Source organism: Impatiens glandulifera, chromosome 2, assembly GCF_907164915.1.
Source record: "Impatiens glandulifera chromosome 2, dImpGla2.1, whole genome shotgun sequence".
In the NCBI taxonomy this organism is placed as follows: domain Eukaryota; kingdom Viridiplantae; phylum Streptophyta; class Magnoliopsida; order Ericales; family Balsaminaceae; genus Impatiens; species Impatiens glandulifera.
In genome coordinates, this window is record NC_061863.1 from 42,193,549 (window position 1) to 42,210,893 (window position 17,345).

Consider the following 17,345-nt stretch of genomic DNA (forward strand, 5'->3'; position numbering starts at 1 on the left):
CGCATTTGGCTCAATTACGAGAAATGCATTTCTCGCATTTGGTATTTCTCGCATTTGGTATTTCTCGCATTTGGCTCAATTACGAGAAATGTATTTCTCGCATTTGGTATTTCTCGCATTTGGTATTTCTCGCATTTGGTATTTCTCGCATTTGATAAATATTATCCGGCCACGAATCCTAAATTTAGGGTTCTCATATAAATACTATAAAACCCTAATTTCACATTGTCCTTGTATTCTGAAGCTGCCAAAATGTCTAAGCGAGGTTAGTTTTTTCATCTTCTATACAATTCTCTGTTAACTACATGCTTGATACTTGATAGTAATTCAATGTTGAAAAACAACACGTTTCAGGTCGCGGAGGATCGGCAGGAAACAAGTTCCGCATGTCACTGGGTCTTCCTGTAGTGGTTACGGTCAACTGTGCCGACAATACTGGCGCGAAGAATCTCTACATCATATCAGTGAAGGGGATCAAGGGTCGTTTGAATCGATTGTCGTCTGTTTGTGTGGGAGATATGGTTATGGAGACGGTGAAGAAAGGGAAACTTGATTTGAGAAAGAAGGTCATGCCTACTGTCATTGTTAGACAACGCAAGCCTTGACGCCGAAAGGATAGAGTGTTCATGTATTTTGAAGGTGATTTAGTAGATTCTGATTTTGTTTTGTGTTATAACTTGTTACTTGTTTAACCAATTTTTTGTTATTCTTTACTAGAACAGTTAGACAAGAACTCACTATTTTCACGATCTGATTGATACAATCCCTTATTTGTTATGCTGAGGATTTAGAAATAGTTTTTCTTTAGTATTAGTTTTCAAGGGTGTTTGGGTATTGTATATACCCACTAAGATATTAAAGAAAGAGTATTAGGGATAATGAATAGGGTTTATGGTATGATGAATGATGTATTTAGAAACACTATACTCACTTATTTGCGTTATAAGTCTTACATACTTCTCGGTCTTTTTTATATATGAAATTTGTTGATTGTAATATGTAAATATCTTGGTTGATAAATATGTTGTTACTATGCAGATAATGCTGGTGTGATAGTGAATCCTAAGGGAGAAATGAAAGGTAAAAAATGTCTCAAAATGTGTTAAATTACTATATCATCTTTAGGCATCAATTATTCACTCACAATTATTTGTTTAATGGTAAAAACCAGGTTCTGTCATTACTGGTCCAATTGGGAAGGAATGTGCTGATTTATGACCCAGAATTACAAGTGCTGCCAATGCTATTGTCTGATAAAGTCGGGGGACTCTTTTGCTTTTAAAAACTTGTCAATTTTATTTTTTGATTCACAACTGAGATTAGAATCATATACCCTTTCAATTCTTGTGATTTTTATTGATTTGGTTTTGGTTTTATGCATATGCTTTGCTCATTACAAGTTGGATCATTGCTCTTTAAGATTTGAGATAATGGTGGTAACAAGATATATTGCTGCAACATATAATATATTGAAACACAATGCAGAAAAAACTTTGTTTTCTTCTTGTCAGGTAGTACACTTTATTATCATTATTATTATCACCAAACAAGACTAAGAAGTTCTTCATCTTCTTCTTAGTACATCTTCCCTTCACTCATCTGCATCTTTGCAATGTAATCAAACAAACTCCCATCAAAACACCTTATTGCCCCTTTAGACAACATTCCTTCACTATCCCGAACTAGAACATACAACATTATCCACTCCACCGTAGCCGCAAACCTGTTTAGCGATTTCAATATTAAAATAATACCAAAAGAAAACAAAAATCTCTTCTTTCTAGTTCATAGTTCATACATACCATCCAAAGAAGTCCAATGCTACTCGATTTGCTTCAGTCATCGCCCACATCTCCCCAAAAGTGAGCCTATCAGGTATAGTGAGTGCATACTTGCTAAACACGTTCTCAAAGATCACCGGCATGTACCTTCCTTCTGTATCAATCACTTCCATGTTTGGCTTTATGGATGTTGGCTATGTATATAGGAAGGAATGGAGAAGGTATCCATCCCTTCATCCATCACAAAATATGTGAGAAATAGATACAATTTCACAAGATTGGTTGATTTAAAAGTAGAAAATACTCACAGGAAGAGAAGGATAACTCATAGCTCCGTTTATAAACATAGACATTACAAAAGATACAATAATATTGAAACCCAGTTGACGCAAATCTGCATCTCAAACAATATCATCAAAATCTAAAGAACCCATATATCAAAATTGACAATTTCATTTGAAAATCTAAATTTTAGAGTATTTATATAAAAACCCTAAATTTAGGGTTCGTGGCCGAAGAATATTTACCAAATGCGAGAAATACATTTCTCGTAATTGAGCCTACTGTCATTGTTAGACAACGCAAGCCCTGGCGCCGAAAGATGACTATTCTATTGTCATCTTGATCAAATAAGGAATCATGTTGCTGGAGGACACTCATGCCATATTGAGGGTCCCCTGTTGTTCCTTGTGGATGGTCCATATCAGGAGCAGTCGACCCTCTAGCCAAGTCTGCATATTTGATGAAAAAAGACCCAATCTCAAAGATTTGATAATTTGAAAGAACAAGATTTAGCTATAGAATACATACAAGGCTTTGGAAGTGTGGTGTCGAGGTCGGAGCGAACATTGCGTTCGACGGTGATGGGGCAAGTGGAGCCTCCGATGATAAGGCATTCTTGTCTTGAGTCGTCGTCATGTATATGTGTTAATCTGATATCCAGAGATGAATGCATCGCGATAGCGTCCTCCATTGGAGATTGTTCTTTCGTAATTTATTATAGATCGATTCAAAACCCTAGTCGTTTTCATATATTTTACAAATGTCTGAATCTCAATATATACTCAGATATACCAAATGCGAAAAATAACAAATGCGAGAAATACCAAATGCGAGAAATACCAAATACGAGAAATACCAAATGCGAGAAATATATTTCTCGTAATTGAGCCAAATGCGAGAAATACCAAATGCGAGAAATACATTTCTCGTAATTGAGCCAAATGCGAGAAATACATTTCTCGTAATTGAGCCAAATGCGAGAAATACATTTCTCGTAATTGAGCCAAATGCGAGAAATACATTTCTCGTAATTGAGCGGAAAAATAGGCACGTGAGGGTATTACAGACTTTTCACAGGACAAAAATGCCATTTTTGCCAACTTTATCAACCGTGGGTCTTTTTTGGAATTAGACCTCTCTTATGAGGGCCATTTCATCCAATTTCCCATTTAAAGTGCCGGATGGATTGAAGGAAAAATGATGCAACACTCCAGAATCCATTGTAGCAGAAACTACTAGAAGAAATCACTACAGCAGGATCATCCGATAGTTTGACGAGAGGAAAAGCCTGGCTAACCGCAAAACTACAAGGAACACAACTTCATTGCTCGTTTCTTGTCATGATGCCAAGCCTCGTCAATTAATATATAGCGGTAACAAACGAAAGCCAAAAGGGTAAAATCACATTGGAGGGCGGTTATTTCAAATTAGAAGCTAGTATTTGTTTAAATAGAGTGAAAATAGCAAAAAGAAGATCTGAAAGTTCATCGGTTGCAGGTTCGCTGGAAAATTGTGAAACTCCTCCACCAGAGAGCTTAGTGTTGTTTCGGTCTAGGTTGATAGAAAGCATCATAAAGTTCTAGGAAATTTTGATTTTATATACCTGTGGTTCTTCTTATCATAATCTGATAAATTCGCCTAAATTTGAACTTGACTGAAATATTTAGATTATATCTCCTTCAAGGAGATAATCAAGAACAACCATATAATGGATTTAGAAACGTTTTGTGAAAGAAAATTTGAACTATGATGAACTTTTGAGGATTGTTGAAATATTTTGCAGGTTTTTGTGAATTTTATTTTTTAACTTTGGCTAGGGCCCAAATTTGTTGAGTTTTAAATTAATCTAAGACTTGCATTGTGTTCGTATGATGATTTTATGTTGAATCAATTTGAGTCCGCTTTAATGATTTGTGTGAATTTTTAAAATAATTGAATTAGGAGTTTTACAGTGGGAGGGTTCATTCCCATTCTAAATCCAATGTAGAATTCGTTAAAAGCCTTATAGCTTAATCTAATCGACTGAAATGAGGATTCATGTTTGGCAGAATGATTAGTCAAAATTTTCTAAAACTCCATTTGAATTTTGGCTTTCTATTGATGCTTTACCTACAGGTTCTTAAAAGGTACGATTCAAGGTTCTTGTAAGCATATAATCCATGAAGAATCGATATCAAACATAATACCAAATGTTGATTTAGAATCGTGCATGCTAGGTGTTTGATAAAATGTCTAAAAGGGTTTTTTTTTCTTAAAAAATGTGTTAATAAAGGGATACAAACTTAAGGGGTGAAGTTTGATCATCCAACCCTTCTTTCATAAGCCATGCTAACAAGGCATTTAAACCAAGACTCCTTCCCATGCACATTTCAAAATCAAAAGTGGTGATACTCGAGAAAGAGCTTTCGCGCTTCATCCTCTGTACCCGTTTTAAAAATCAATAAAAATATGTACATGTACAAAAGTATTTTTAACTAGAGTTTCATTTTGGTTCGAAGTTTGGTGATACTCGAGAAAGAGCTTTCGCGCTTCATCCTCTGTACCCGTTTAAAAACGGTATCTACTTATAAACGTAGCTATTGAAAATCAGTTTTTAAAACGGTCTCTACGCATGAGTTTTAACCGATTATTCTTTTGGTCCTAGTCATTCTTCTAGGTTTTAATATTATTTGAAATATTGAAACAACAATATTTAAATGCTAGTATTTATTGAAATCATAAAACATATATCCCAATCATGTTTGATCGAACAAAAAATTTTGAAATAAAAGTTTAAATTTCAGATTTAAAATTTGTTACAGAGCTTGCTTAATGTTCTTGTTTTGGCCGTGTTCGATGTAAACATCATTTCGAAGCTTTTGGAACAAGAATTAGGCCATGAGATGGCCTAAATCAAAAGTTCCCAATTTTTTCCCTTGAAATCATTTTGAAAAATCAATCGTTGTAGAGTTCGATTGATCGGGTTTAGGATTAGGGGTTATGATCACTACATCAAATGGACTTGATAGCAACTTACATATCATGTTTTCATGATATGTATCAAAAGATACATGCCTTCAATTTTAATACCAAATGAAGAACACTTGGTGTTCTTAGACCGAGTCTTCTAGGACCGAGGACCGAGAATCCTCGGTCATGACCAAGATCAAGAACCGAGAAAATTGACCTAGGACTAAGACAAAAGACTTATGTTCTTGACTTAGGACCGAGCCCGATGACTAGTGTTTTTAAGACTAGGACAGATAAATCTGACCGATGATTCTCTAGTTGAATTACTAAAAAATAATATAATGTTAGTATAAATTATCTTTTTATTATGGGTATATTAAATAATAATAACAAATAATTACTTAAAATGTTTAATTTAAAAAAAAAAATTACAAAAATATATATATATATATATATTTAAACTACAAGATTATTTTTAAAAATATTTGTATTGAGTTAATTAGGAAATAAGTAGACCTACAAAATTTCTTATGAGTCTATATTTTGTTATCATGATTCATGATATTAACTCAGTAGTAATATTGAGACATTATTAAAATTTTAAATATCATGAAAAATTATCTTAAAAAATAAATTATATTTATTATATCATTCCATTATAGTTAAATATTGTCATTTTTAAATAAATAAATATAATATATTTTTTAAATAAAAATAATATAATAAATATAAAATTAATATATATGACAACAAACTTATAAATTATAAATAAAAATTATAAATTACAAAACAATCTTTTGTTAAACTTGTTAATACAAAATAAAAAATTAATTGAAATATACTAAATTAAATTGAAAAGGACCAATACAAAAATAAAAAGTTAATCTAAAATAAATGTGTAAGTATGTTGATACAGTAAACCTAAGACTTTTTATTTTTAATTTAACTCAGTTAACATAATTAATTAAATAAATAATTAATAATAATTGGTTGGGCTTAAGCTACCGATGCAAAAATTTTATATAGACAGTTGGTCTAAATTATATAAAATAAACATCTCTTGGGCTGGATCATATGTGGATTGTTGTAACCCTTATTCTGGAATGATATTCAAGAAGACTCAATTTTCAAATCCTCTCTATTCTAACTCAAAATATTTGATGTGGCCTAATTGATATTAACAAACACCCAAGCTGTTTGAGGTGATCAAATTAAAAATGGTTAAAATCATATCATTCCCCAAGTCCGACATGATTCATTATAGGATTAGATCTCAACTGAATTAGGTTAGAATTTTGAATCTAAATTTAAGTTCTAAAACTATCACTCTCTCCTTACCATGGAGATGCAATGAATGAATTTCATAAGAAGTCAAGTCTAAGTTGTAATGAATGAATTCCATAAGAAGGAACTCGGGGATCAAAAAAATACTATTATACTTGAAGTCTCACTCAATTTGAGTTGAAATAATCGGGCCTCATCCTTATTTAATATGTCTACAAGCCTCTTTATATAAAGTCAAATATACGTCTCATCTCAGCCAAAATTATCTATTTATTTTTTTAACTTTCAACTTGTGTGATTCTAAATAATAAAACTAAAATGTAAATACTTTCTTTCTCATTTTTTAGTTTTTACTTTTCTCTAGTGACCGAGGCCCAAAACCAAATCAAAACAATATTGGGCCTTGTTTGATTTTGGATTGAAACGGTATCCTTACAAATTAACTCAATCTTGTACTATAATTAATTCATACAGAAATGTTTTAAAAATAAATTTGGAATCATTCAATAAAATCCATCTATGTACCTATATTATATATATAAGTATATGCACTAAACTCATAGTGACTAGTTTGTGTTGGACATTCTAGAAAAAACATTTGGGAATTGATTTATTAAAAAAAAAAAGGTTTTAGATCTTTTGCATAATTCACATATTTCAGGGTTGATCCAAGTATCAAAATTTGGATATTTATAGACAATGACTAACAAATATTTACTTTTCTTTTGTTTCTACCTATGAATTGAACAAAAAAGAATAAATGGGTATTAGTATTTTTTGTTCAAATAAAAATGAAATAAACAATTATAATTCAATAGGGTTGAATAAAAATTTGATTGGAATTTCAAAGTTATTATTGATTTTTTTTAGAGGTAGGCTAAAATTTTTTTTGTTACATTTGTTTACATTATCATGATAGAATTTTAATATAATAATACATTTAACTATCATAAAAACTTAAAAAATTTTATATAATGATTTTATATAATTAAAAATATTGAAAATTTTGTTTGAATAAATTAGTTAGAATAATAATACATTTCAGATGAATAAATATTTGTTCTAATTAAAATTGAGATTGTATTTAATATTAAAATTCTCAAATAAAATAATATTCTTGTTTTATTTTAGAAAGACAATATTTAATACAATTAAAAATTTATTGATCATTTCTCTCATATTCAATATAACAATTTTATTTTGAAAGTCAATATTTAAATAAATGTGATAATGAACGTGATAATTAAGAGGCAACAAATACAGTATGTTCTTCAGCTTTTTCATTTGATTTGCTGATCCACTCCATGTTTGAGAGATAAACATTAGTTTATTTTTAATTTTTTTATTTTACTAACAAATAACAGTTCACTTTTAAACTATAAAAAATTAAAAAACTTCTAATTTAGTACAAACAAATTTTGGATGGAAGAGGAGGAGGAGGAGGAGGAGGAGGAGGAGGAGGAGGAGGAGGAGGAGGAGGAGGAGGAGGAGGAGAGGAGGAGGAGGAGAAAAAAAACAATTGAGAACATGATTGGATTAAATATATTCATTTTGTGTTTAGAATGATCAAAACCATACAGTTGCATTTGTGGAGAATTCGACATTGAAGATTGTTTGAGAGATGAGAAAAAAAACTGAGAAGCTTCTTGTTTAATGGTTAATGTTCATCGGAGAGAGAGCATTCAGATGATGGAAATGGGTATCATGTCTTTGGATGCCTTTTTATGCTAGGCCCCGTTTGGCTTGGTATATAAATATTTCTCTTTAATATTCATTAACAAAATAATTAAATAGGGTTATATATTAAACAAGTTTATTTTGTTCCGATGGTATTGTAGATAGACTTTATAAGGTAGGTCAGATTATCAAACCCTGGTCTCCACTTATTTTTATTTATTTTAAAATTACATTTATATAATTGATAATAATTTAATTCAAAACAAGTTAAATTAGTTTGATTGGTTTATTTAAATATACTGATATATTATTATTGTTCATTTCTCTCATATTCAATATAACAATTTTATTTTGATTTGAAAGTCAATATTTAAATGAATGTGATAATTAAGAGGCAACAAAGGCGGTATGTTCTTCAGCCTTTTCATTTGGTTTGCTGATCCACTCCATGTTTGAGAGACAAACATGAGTTTATTTTTATTTTATTTTTATTTTACTAACAAGTAACTTATTCACTTTTAAACTATAAAAAATTAAAAAAACTTCTAATTTAGTATAAACAAACTTTTCACTCAATTTTATTCAACTTACCATTTCAGTCATAATCATATTCTCTATTTTTATTTTTTTAAAGAAAAAGTGAAACACAAACCCAATCCAAGGGAGGAGGAGGAGGAGGAGGAGGAGGAGGAGGAGGAGGAGAAAAAAAAACAATTGAGAACAAGATTGGATTTAGTATATTCATTTTGTGTTTAGAATGATCAAAACCATTATAACATGTTGAAGTCATGTTATGCTAACGAAGTAACGTGATCACTTTCAAACCATATAAATTTAAAAAACTTCTTATTTTGTACAAATAAACTTTTTACCCATTTTTATTTAATTGGTTATTTTCACTCAGTCAGAATCATATTTTCTATCACATGTTTTTCTTTCTTTTAACCGTAAACTATACTCTACTAACCTTATTTGAAACGATTCAGATCTAATTTGAACCCAAAAAAAGTCTATTTTTTTTTTTAACTTTCTGTTAATTATATATATATATATATATATAATTTAAGAAGTTGAAACTATAACTTTTATTTAAATTCAGTATTATATATGTGGTAAGGTTTAAAAACATAATGATTAAAATACTTAAATATACAATAATGATAAATTGTAGGGAGATTAAAATGGAGTTATAGTGTAAATAAATTATAAAGATTATGTTAGGTGAGAAAAAGTTGAGGAAGAAGACAAATTAATATGATATATAGCAATATTGAATGGAATAAAAAAATATTCATTAAATAGAAGATGTACTTTAATTTATATATTAACTTCCGTGACTTCAATTAATATGAGTTTGAGATTAAGAATGGTTACTAATTTCTGGGGATTGTTTTGGTCATTTTTCTGTTTTTGATCGATCTTAAATAAGTTATTGATATCATATTAGTTTTATTTTAAAATTATTTTGGTTATCGTTAATTTGGTTTGATTCTAAAAAAATATCCATTAACTAGAAGATGTACTTTAAAATATATAGGAGGAGGAGGAGGAGGAGGAAGAGGAGGAGAAAAAAAAACAATTGAGAACATGATTGGATTTAGTATATTCATTTTGTGTTTAGAATGATCAAAACCATTGTAATAAATTTTTTTAGTACTCTTGATGTATAAGTAGATTGATGGACAAGAATTCCATTATCTAAATGCTCAACTTTCAAGCTAAGACATAACTTTGTTTTTCCCAGATTTTTCATCTCAAATTCTTTCTTAAGATAACTATCTGTTTCAGATAGTTCATCAGTAGTTCCAATAATATTCAAATCTTCAACATAAATTTTAATTAATACAAATTGTGATCCAGATCTTTTAATAAACACACATGAACATATTGGATAATTTTGAAATCCATTCTTTAATAAATATTCACTAAGACGTTTATACCACATACGTCTAGATTGTTTCAATCCATATAGATATCTCATAATTTAACTGAGTAAAGGTCTCGACGATCTGAATTAAATGCTTCTAGCATTTTAAATCTTTTAGAGAGTTTTATGTATATGTTATTATCAAGGGAGCCATATAAATATGTTGTAACAACATCCATTAATCTCATCTACAATTTCTCGTGTATTGATAAACTTATCAGATATCTAAATATTGTTGCATCCACCACAAGAGAATATGTTTCCTCATAATCAATACCAGGTCTCTACGAGAATCTTTGGGCAACAAGTCATGCCTTATATCTAACAATTTTATTTTTCTCATTTCATTTTTTATAAACACCCATTTATAACCGATCGGTTTAATACCTTCAGGGGTACGGACGATAGGTCCAAAAATTTTATGATTTGCGACTGATTTTAATTCAGCTTCAACGCATCTTTCTAGTTTGGCCAATCATTTCTCCGTCTGCATTCTTCTACAGACTTTGGATCATGATCCTCATATTCTTTAACAACATCGCATGCTATAGCATATGCAAAATTTTCATCGACGTCGATTTTATCTCGATTCCATCTTTTTCCAGTCAAAACATAGTTTATAGAGATCTCTTCATTTTCAGGTACATGTGATTCCTCTAGAATTATTTTTTCAATGAATGGATACTCTTATAGAGTAATTGTTTCCTCTATAACTTCTTTACTTCCATTACTTCTTTTCTTTTACGAAGATTTTTATCTTTAGAACCGAGTAGTCTACCACGCTTCACTTGCATTTTAGGCTCGTTAGCAGTAGTGGGTTGTCCTTTAAGGACATGAACCTTAATTGATGCATTTGCAACTGGAATATAAGATTTTGTAATTTTTTTAGGATGAGTAGAAGCATTTGGCAATTGATTTGCTAAATTTTGCAAGTGAATGATTTTCTGAACTTCAAGTTCAGATTGCTTTGTACGAGGATCGTAGTGAGCTAATGATAACTCACGCCAGATTATTTCCTTTTCCAACTGCTTATTTTCCCCTTTCAATGTTGGAAATATCATTTCATTAAAATGACAGTCGGCAAACCGTGTCGTGAATGAGTCACCCGTCAATGGCTCAAGATATTTAATTATAGACAGTGATTCATATCCAACATATATCCCCAATCTCCTTTGAGGTCCCATCTTTGTGCGTTGTGGTGGAGCAACTGGCACATATACCGCACATCCGAAAATTCTTAGATGGGAAATATTTGGTTCCTAACCATAAACCATTTCAAAAGGGGAGACCTCATTATAATGTGTAGGTCTGATACGAATTAATGTTGCTGCATGTAAAATAGCATGTCCCCAAGCTTGTATTGGAAGTTTCGTTTTCATAAGCAATGGTCTTGCCATTAGTTGAAGACGTTTTATCAATGACTCTGCAAGGCCATTTTGTGTGTGAACATTTGCTACTAGATGTTCAACACTTATCCCAATTGATATACAATAACTATTAAAAGCTTGGGAGGTAAATTCTCCAGCATTATCAAAACAAATAGATTTAATTAAATAGTCCGGGAAGTGAGCTCGTAATTTCACAATTTGAGCAAGCAATCTTGCAAATGCTTGATTACGAGTTGATAATAAACACACACATGACCATCTTGTTGATGCGCCAATTAATACCATAAAATATTTGAATGGTCCACATGGTGGATGAATAGGCCCACATATGTCACCTTGTATTATTTCAAGAAATTTCAAGGGTTCAGTCCTAATTTTTGATGGTGATGGCCTTATTATTAACTTCCCTTGTGAACAAGTAGCACAAGAAAATTCATTGGGTAGAAAAATCTTTTGGTTTTTCAGTGAATGCCCACATGAATGATTAATTATTCTTTGTATCATAATAGCTTCGGAGTGTCTCAATCTATCATGCCATGTAATAAAATTATTTTGATCGAGAAACTTCTAGTTTGTAACTACATGTACTTCGCTAACACTTATGTTTGTGAGATATAATCTAGAGGAAACTGCGGGTAATTTTTCGAGATTTGAACGAATACAATGCATTATCAATACAAATATTTGTTCCCCTGAGTAATATAATATTTGCTCTTCCGGAGCCTTCAATAATTTTTTAACTACCCAATATTGTATTCACACATGTCTCATTCACCACTAAAGAAGTAAAAAAATCTCTTACTTTTCAAAATAGTATGTGTTGATGCACTGTCTACGAGACAACTGCATTTTTTATTCATCAAGTATTCTCTTCTAGGAAACTTCATTTTCTTCATTATTAAAATAAATATTAATAATAAATAAATACATGAAACAATAATAATAATTTAAACACATCATCAAACTAAATATAATCTTGATAAAATATATGTTTTATTTATTATTATTATTATTATTACTATTATTATTATATATAGAGAGAGAAAATTTTATTAAACATTATAAAAGAAACACAAATATCCAATGATCTCATTCTAATTTTCATGCTCAACAAGAAAGTCGACTACATCAAACTAGGAGAAATCATTGAGACCAAAAATTATTTTATCATCACTGGAAGCCAAAGAGAAGTTGGTCTCCATTATCATTTTTTTCATCATTGAAAACAAAGTTGGTCTCAATGGACCCTTTTCCTTTTAGTGATGCTTGATAAAGATCGATAAAATATTTTGACATACGACAGGTACGCGATCAATGACCATTCATACTACAACAATAGCATTTGTTTTCTAGTCTTATTGATTTGATCCTTTTATTATCATGAATTTCTTTATTGTTCTTCTCTTTTATCATATGACCACCACCACGTTCATGACCATTATTGTGGGAATGATCTGAAAAATGATCGCGGTCACGACCACGATGTTTCTCTCTATAATTATATGATGTCACATTCACTTCAGGGAATGGAATCGATCCAGTTGGACGGGCCTCATGATTTTTCATCAAAAGCTCATTATTGTGTTCGGTCAATAATAGAATGATATCAATTCAGAATACTTATCAAATCCTTTTGCACGATACTGCTGATGTAGGAGCACATTCGATACATGGAAAGTGGAGAATGTTTTCTCTAACATATCTCCATCAGAAATAACTTCTCCACATAGTTTGAGTTTAGAAGTAATCCGAAATAACGTCGAATCATATTCACTCACCGATTTAAAATCTTGAAGGCGTAAATGAAGCCATTCCAATTTCATGAGGTTCGATATGAAACTTGAGATAAAATAAATTAGTTTGAAAGGTTTTGGAAGATATCTTTTGTCAACCTTGACCGATTTAGGTGCAAAATTTGGCTACCACGGACGATGAGGGAGTCTTGACTGATAACGTGTTATAACCATACAAGATAATGAACAAGAGAGATAACAACGAGAGAATGTATTATTATTTATCAAAAGATATACTTTTACAATGTTCCAATGTGTCCTATTTATAGGACTTGATACATAGAAACCAAAGGTCTTCATAATAGTGGAATATGTAAACCAAGAGTCTTATATAATGGCATCCATTAAATATATTGCATTTATAATAATTTTTTTCTTTTTTTTCTTTCTATAGTGGAGATAGTAGCACATAATGACATATTACGGGTCAGAGAGTGGTATTTTACACTACTGTCAAATAAAGTAGAGGGAATTAAATAAAACACATGTCTTTCCTAAGGCTATTTTGTTTTTATTGGTGATGGTGTGACAACTTTTTTGAAAAGGTCTAGGAACACAATGGAAGGAATATGAAATGATAAGTAGTTAAATGATTTAACTTATTTGAAATAAGTTGAATTTTGAATGTTTAAATTCGAAATCAGTTGTTCAAGGAGTTAGGAGGCTGATTTGAATATGGATTGAAAACTGAAGGGACGTGGGCATCTTACACTTTCACACTTATAAATAATAAGTACACTATAGAACTTTGCCCTTTAACTGTTTAACCATACTGTGTGGACTAATCATAACACTCTTTTCCGCCCGCCCTCCTTTCGCTAAAGAATTCTCTTTTGTCGCTACTTCACTTAGAACAATTCTAAAAGATACATCGAAGTCCTAGTTCTTGGTCGTCACATGGCGCCTCCTCCTCTGGAATTCTCAAGACCAAACTTTGACTACACAAATTCCTTCTTCTTCAATGTGTAGGCTTTGTTGATGAACGGTTATTTTAAAACAAACTTCGATAAAAACTTTCTTCAGTAGATCAAGTAATGTATATCACATCGCGGTTCATTGAGTGGTCTTTGAAATCGAATTTCCACCTTAGATTCACCCACGGCTTCTTTAGGAGAAAAGTAATTTATCGATGAAGGATTTCACCCGAGAAGCTTCAAAGACTTCATCCTCGTTTCAATATTCGATGATGTGCCTCCACTTCAGAAATCAGGAATATCAGAGAACCTCAGATTTGTAGTTCATTGTAACACGAAGGATTCGATGATTACAAATAGGAGATGAGAAGGAGATTAAAATATAATCAAACACATGGATTTCTAATCTAATCTTCTATTAGCTATTGTTTAACTTAGACATCAATCAAACATACAATATATTAAACCAAATAACAATGTAAGCTGACTAAACTAGAATTCAAATGAATATATGATCGAAATAACAAACTAATCGATGCTACACTAGTATGATAATATTACAAATGAAGTTAAGACTTACCTTGAAGAGAAGATAGACCTAAGAAACAATGGAGAAGAATGCTTTAGCCGATTGTAAGCGTCCTCGTCGGAGAAGAAAATTTTCTCGCTGGAGACAATGATGTCAACGCACTCAATTTCTCTCAGGCATAGCATAGAACATCTCTTATAATTCTCTCACTAGAATTTAGGAAAATGATTTATAATTCAATTACTGTCCAAACAATGAGGGTGAACATGTCCAAGTAAGGCTAATCTGAGGATTTTTGGTCTTTTAACACGCAACCAATTCTATGAGTCGTACAGGCTGAATCTCCTGGGGTAGATAACTTGTCTAGCTATATTCTCCAACTTAAATCAGCCGGTTGGTTTCATACCTTATAGCCCAAGTTAAAAATAAAAATAAAAAATTAAACATCTTTTATGTTTCATCTTTAGTAGCAAACTTTTATGAGCTCTAGCAAATTACTCATATCCTCAATGAGGGTGTTCTTGGGCTCGTTGGAAATGTGAGTTAATCGGTTACAACTTTTATATTTTTCAAATAAGTCAAGATAGGCCATAGGTTCATACATTTCTCGATGGAACGTCAATGACCCCAAATTGGACAGTTTGGCTTGCGGGAGACCTAGTGCGGGATGTAGGTCGAACCACGACCGATATTTGGTATCAATAGAAATCTGAATCAATGACCTTTCTAATAACAACTCATTTCTTAAATGGTTGAGTCGATTAAAGTTATGAACTTTTGAAGTTGCACACAACTTTAGTTTGCACTAGAAGCTGAACTTGTGCAATTGCATCGTCTTGCGAGGGCATGAAAGGTCTCTTAAACATTGAATGACGATGTGAGACTAGTTCCATTCGATTGGTACATGTCTCAGATTTCTACACATGGGTAGTGTTAGAATCAAACCACAATAAACGATAATAATGGTGAAAAGGAAAAACGAACACCAAGAATTACGTGGAAAACCCTTATGGGTGAAAAACCACGGGCAGAAAAAAAAAGGTTTCACTATATCGAAGATTGTACAAATTTTGGTGGACAACGTAAAACTGGATAAGAAAAAAGACAGTCGTATTCTCTATATATTGTCTAACCCTAAAATACAATGTAAATTAAAAAGGGTTAGACCCATTAAGTCTACAGGTCCACATAGTGCGGGCAAAGCCCGCTGGCCCAACAAGAATTCGGGCCACAAACTCTAACAATCTCCACCTTGATACGAATTCCAATATTTTATAGCATAACCACAAAATCACACCTCTTCCACCAAAGCCCCTAAGGCATAACTCAGCAATGAAGACCAACCAAGTTCAAGCAATGCTCATACTTGGTAATAGGAAGTGACTGGTCATCAAATCTGCATGATTATTGTGTGTACTCACCTTTCTTACAACAATATCACCACGAGCAATCACATCATGCACAAAATGATACCTCACATCAATGTGCTTAGTCCTCTCGTGAAACATCTGATCCTTTGTCAGAAAATAGCACTCTGGCTATCACAAAAGATTATAGAAATCTGCGAATCTTCACTAAGCTTACCAAACAAGCATTTCATCAAAATTACTTCTTTGCAAGCTTCTGTAATCGCCATGTACTCTACCTCTGTAGTAGACAAAGCAACTGTAGCCTGCAACATAGACTTCTAACTAATAGCGCAACCACCAATACAAAAAATATAATCAGACAACGATCTTCTCTTATCAAGATCTCCAGCATAATCTGAATCGACGTAACCAACAACTCCATCTCTACTTTTCCCAAACTGTAAACAAACATCAGTAGAACTACATAAGTATCTAAGAATCCACTGAACTAATTTCCAATGTTCCTTATCAGGGTTTACCATATATCTACTAACAACAATAACTGCATATGTTAAGTCAGACCGTGAACAAACTATAGCATACATAAGGGAGCCAACGGCAATAGAGTATGGCACTCACGACATGTAATCATCATCACTATCTGACTGTGGTGACAAAGAAGACGAAAGTCTAAAATGAGCAGTTAGTGGAGTACTTACTGTCTTGGCACTTTGTATGTTAAACCTACTAAGAACTTTCTCGATGTACCTCTTTTGACTTATGTACAATTTATCAGCCAATCGATCTCTAAGAATCTCCATTCCAAACATCTTCTTTGCTGCACCTAAATCTTTCATCTCAAACTCGCTACTCAACTGTGCTTTCACCTTTCTGACATCTCTATGATCTTTGGTGACAATTAGCATATCATTAACATACAACAACAGGTAAACGAACGACCCATCATCACATACTTTAAAGTAGACACAACTATCGTAACTACTCCTCCTGAAATCATGAGTGGTCATAAATGTATCAAATCTCTTGTACCATTGCCTCGGTGACTGTTTCAAACCATAAAGAGACTTTTTTAGCTGACATACGTAGTCCTCCTTTCCTAAGGCTACGAATTCCTCTCGTTGTTGCATGTAGATGTCTTCCTCAAGTTCTCCGTGTAAGAATGTAGTTTTTACATCTAACTACTCAAGCTCAAGATCGTGGAATACCACAATACCTAGTAAAGCCCGAATAGAACTATGATTCATAACTGGAGAAAATACATCAGTAAAATCAATACCTGGAGTTTGACTATATCCTTTTGCAACAAGTCTGGCCTTATACCTGACTTCTTCAACTCCCAGTGTACCTTCCTTTCTCTTATACACCCACTTGCAGCTAACAGCCTTCTTGCTCTTTGGTAGTTTCACTAGATCCCATGTAGCATTTTTGTGAAGCGATTCTATCTCTTCCTG

The 17,345-nt window shown here is 32.0% G+C and overlaps 2 pseudogenes; one reads left to right on the forward strand and one right to left on the reverse strand.

Moving 5' to 3' along the window:
• Positions 1-252: 252 nt before the first annotated feature.
• Positions 253-1,254, forward strand: LOC124927203 (annotated as a pseudogene).
• A 313-nt stretch (positions 1,255-1,567) lies between these two features.
• LOC124927202 lies at positions 1,568-2,699 on the reverse strand (annotated as a pseudogene).
• Between the last annotated feature and the right edge of the window lie 14,646 nt (positions 2,700-17,345).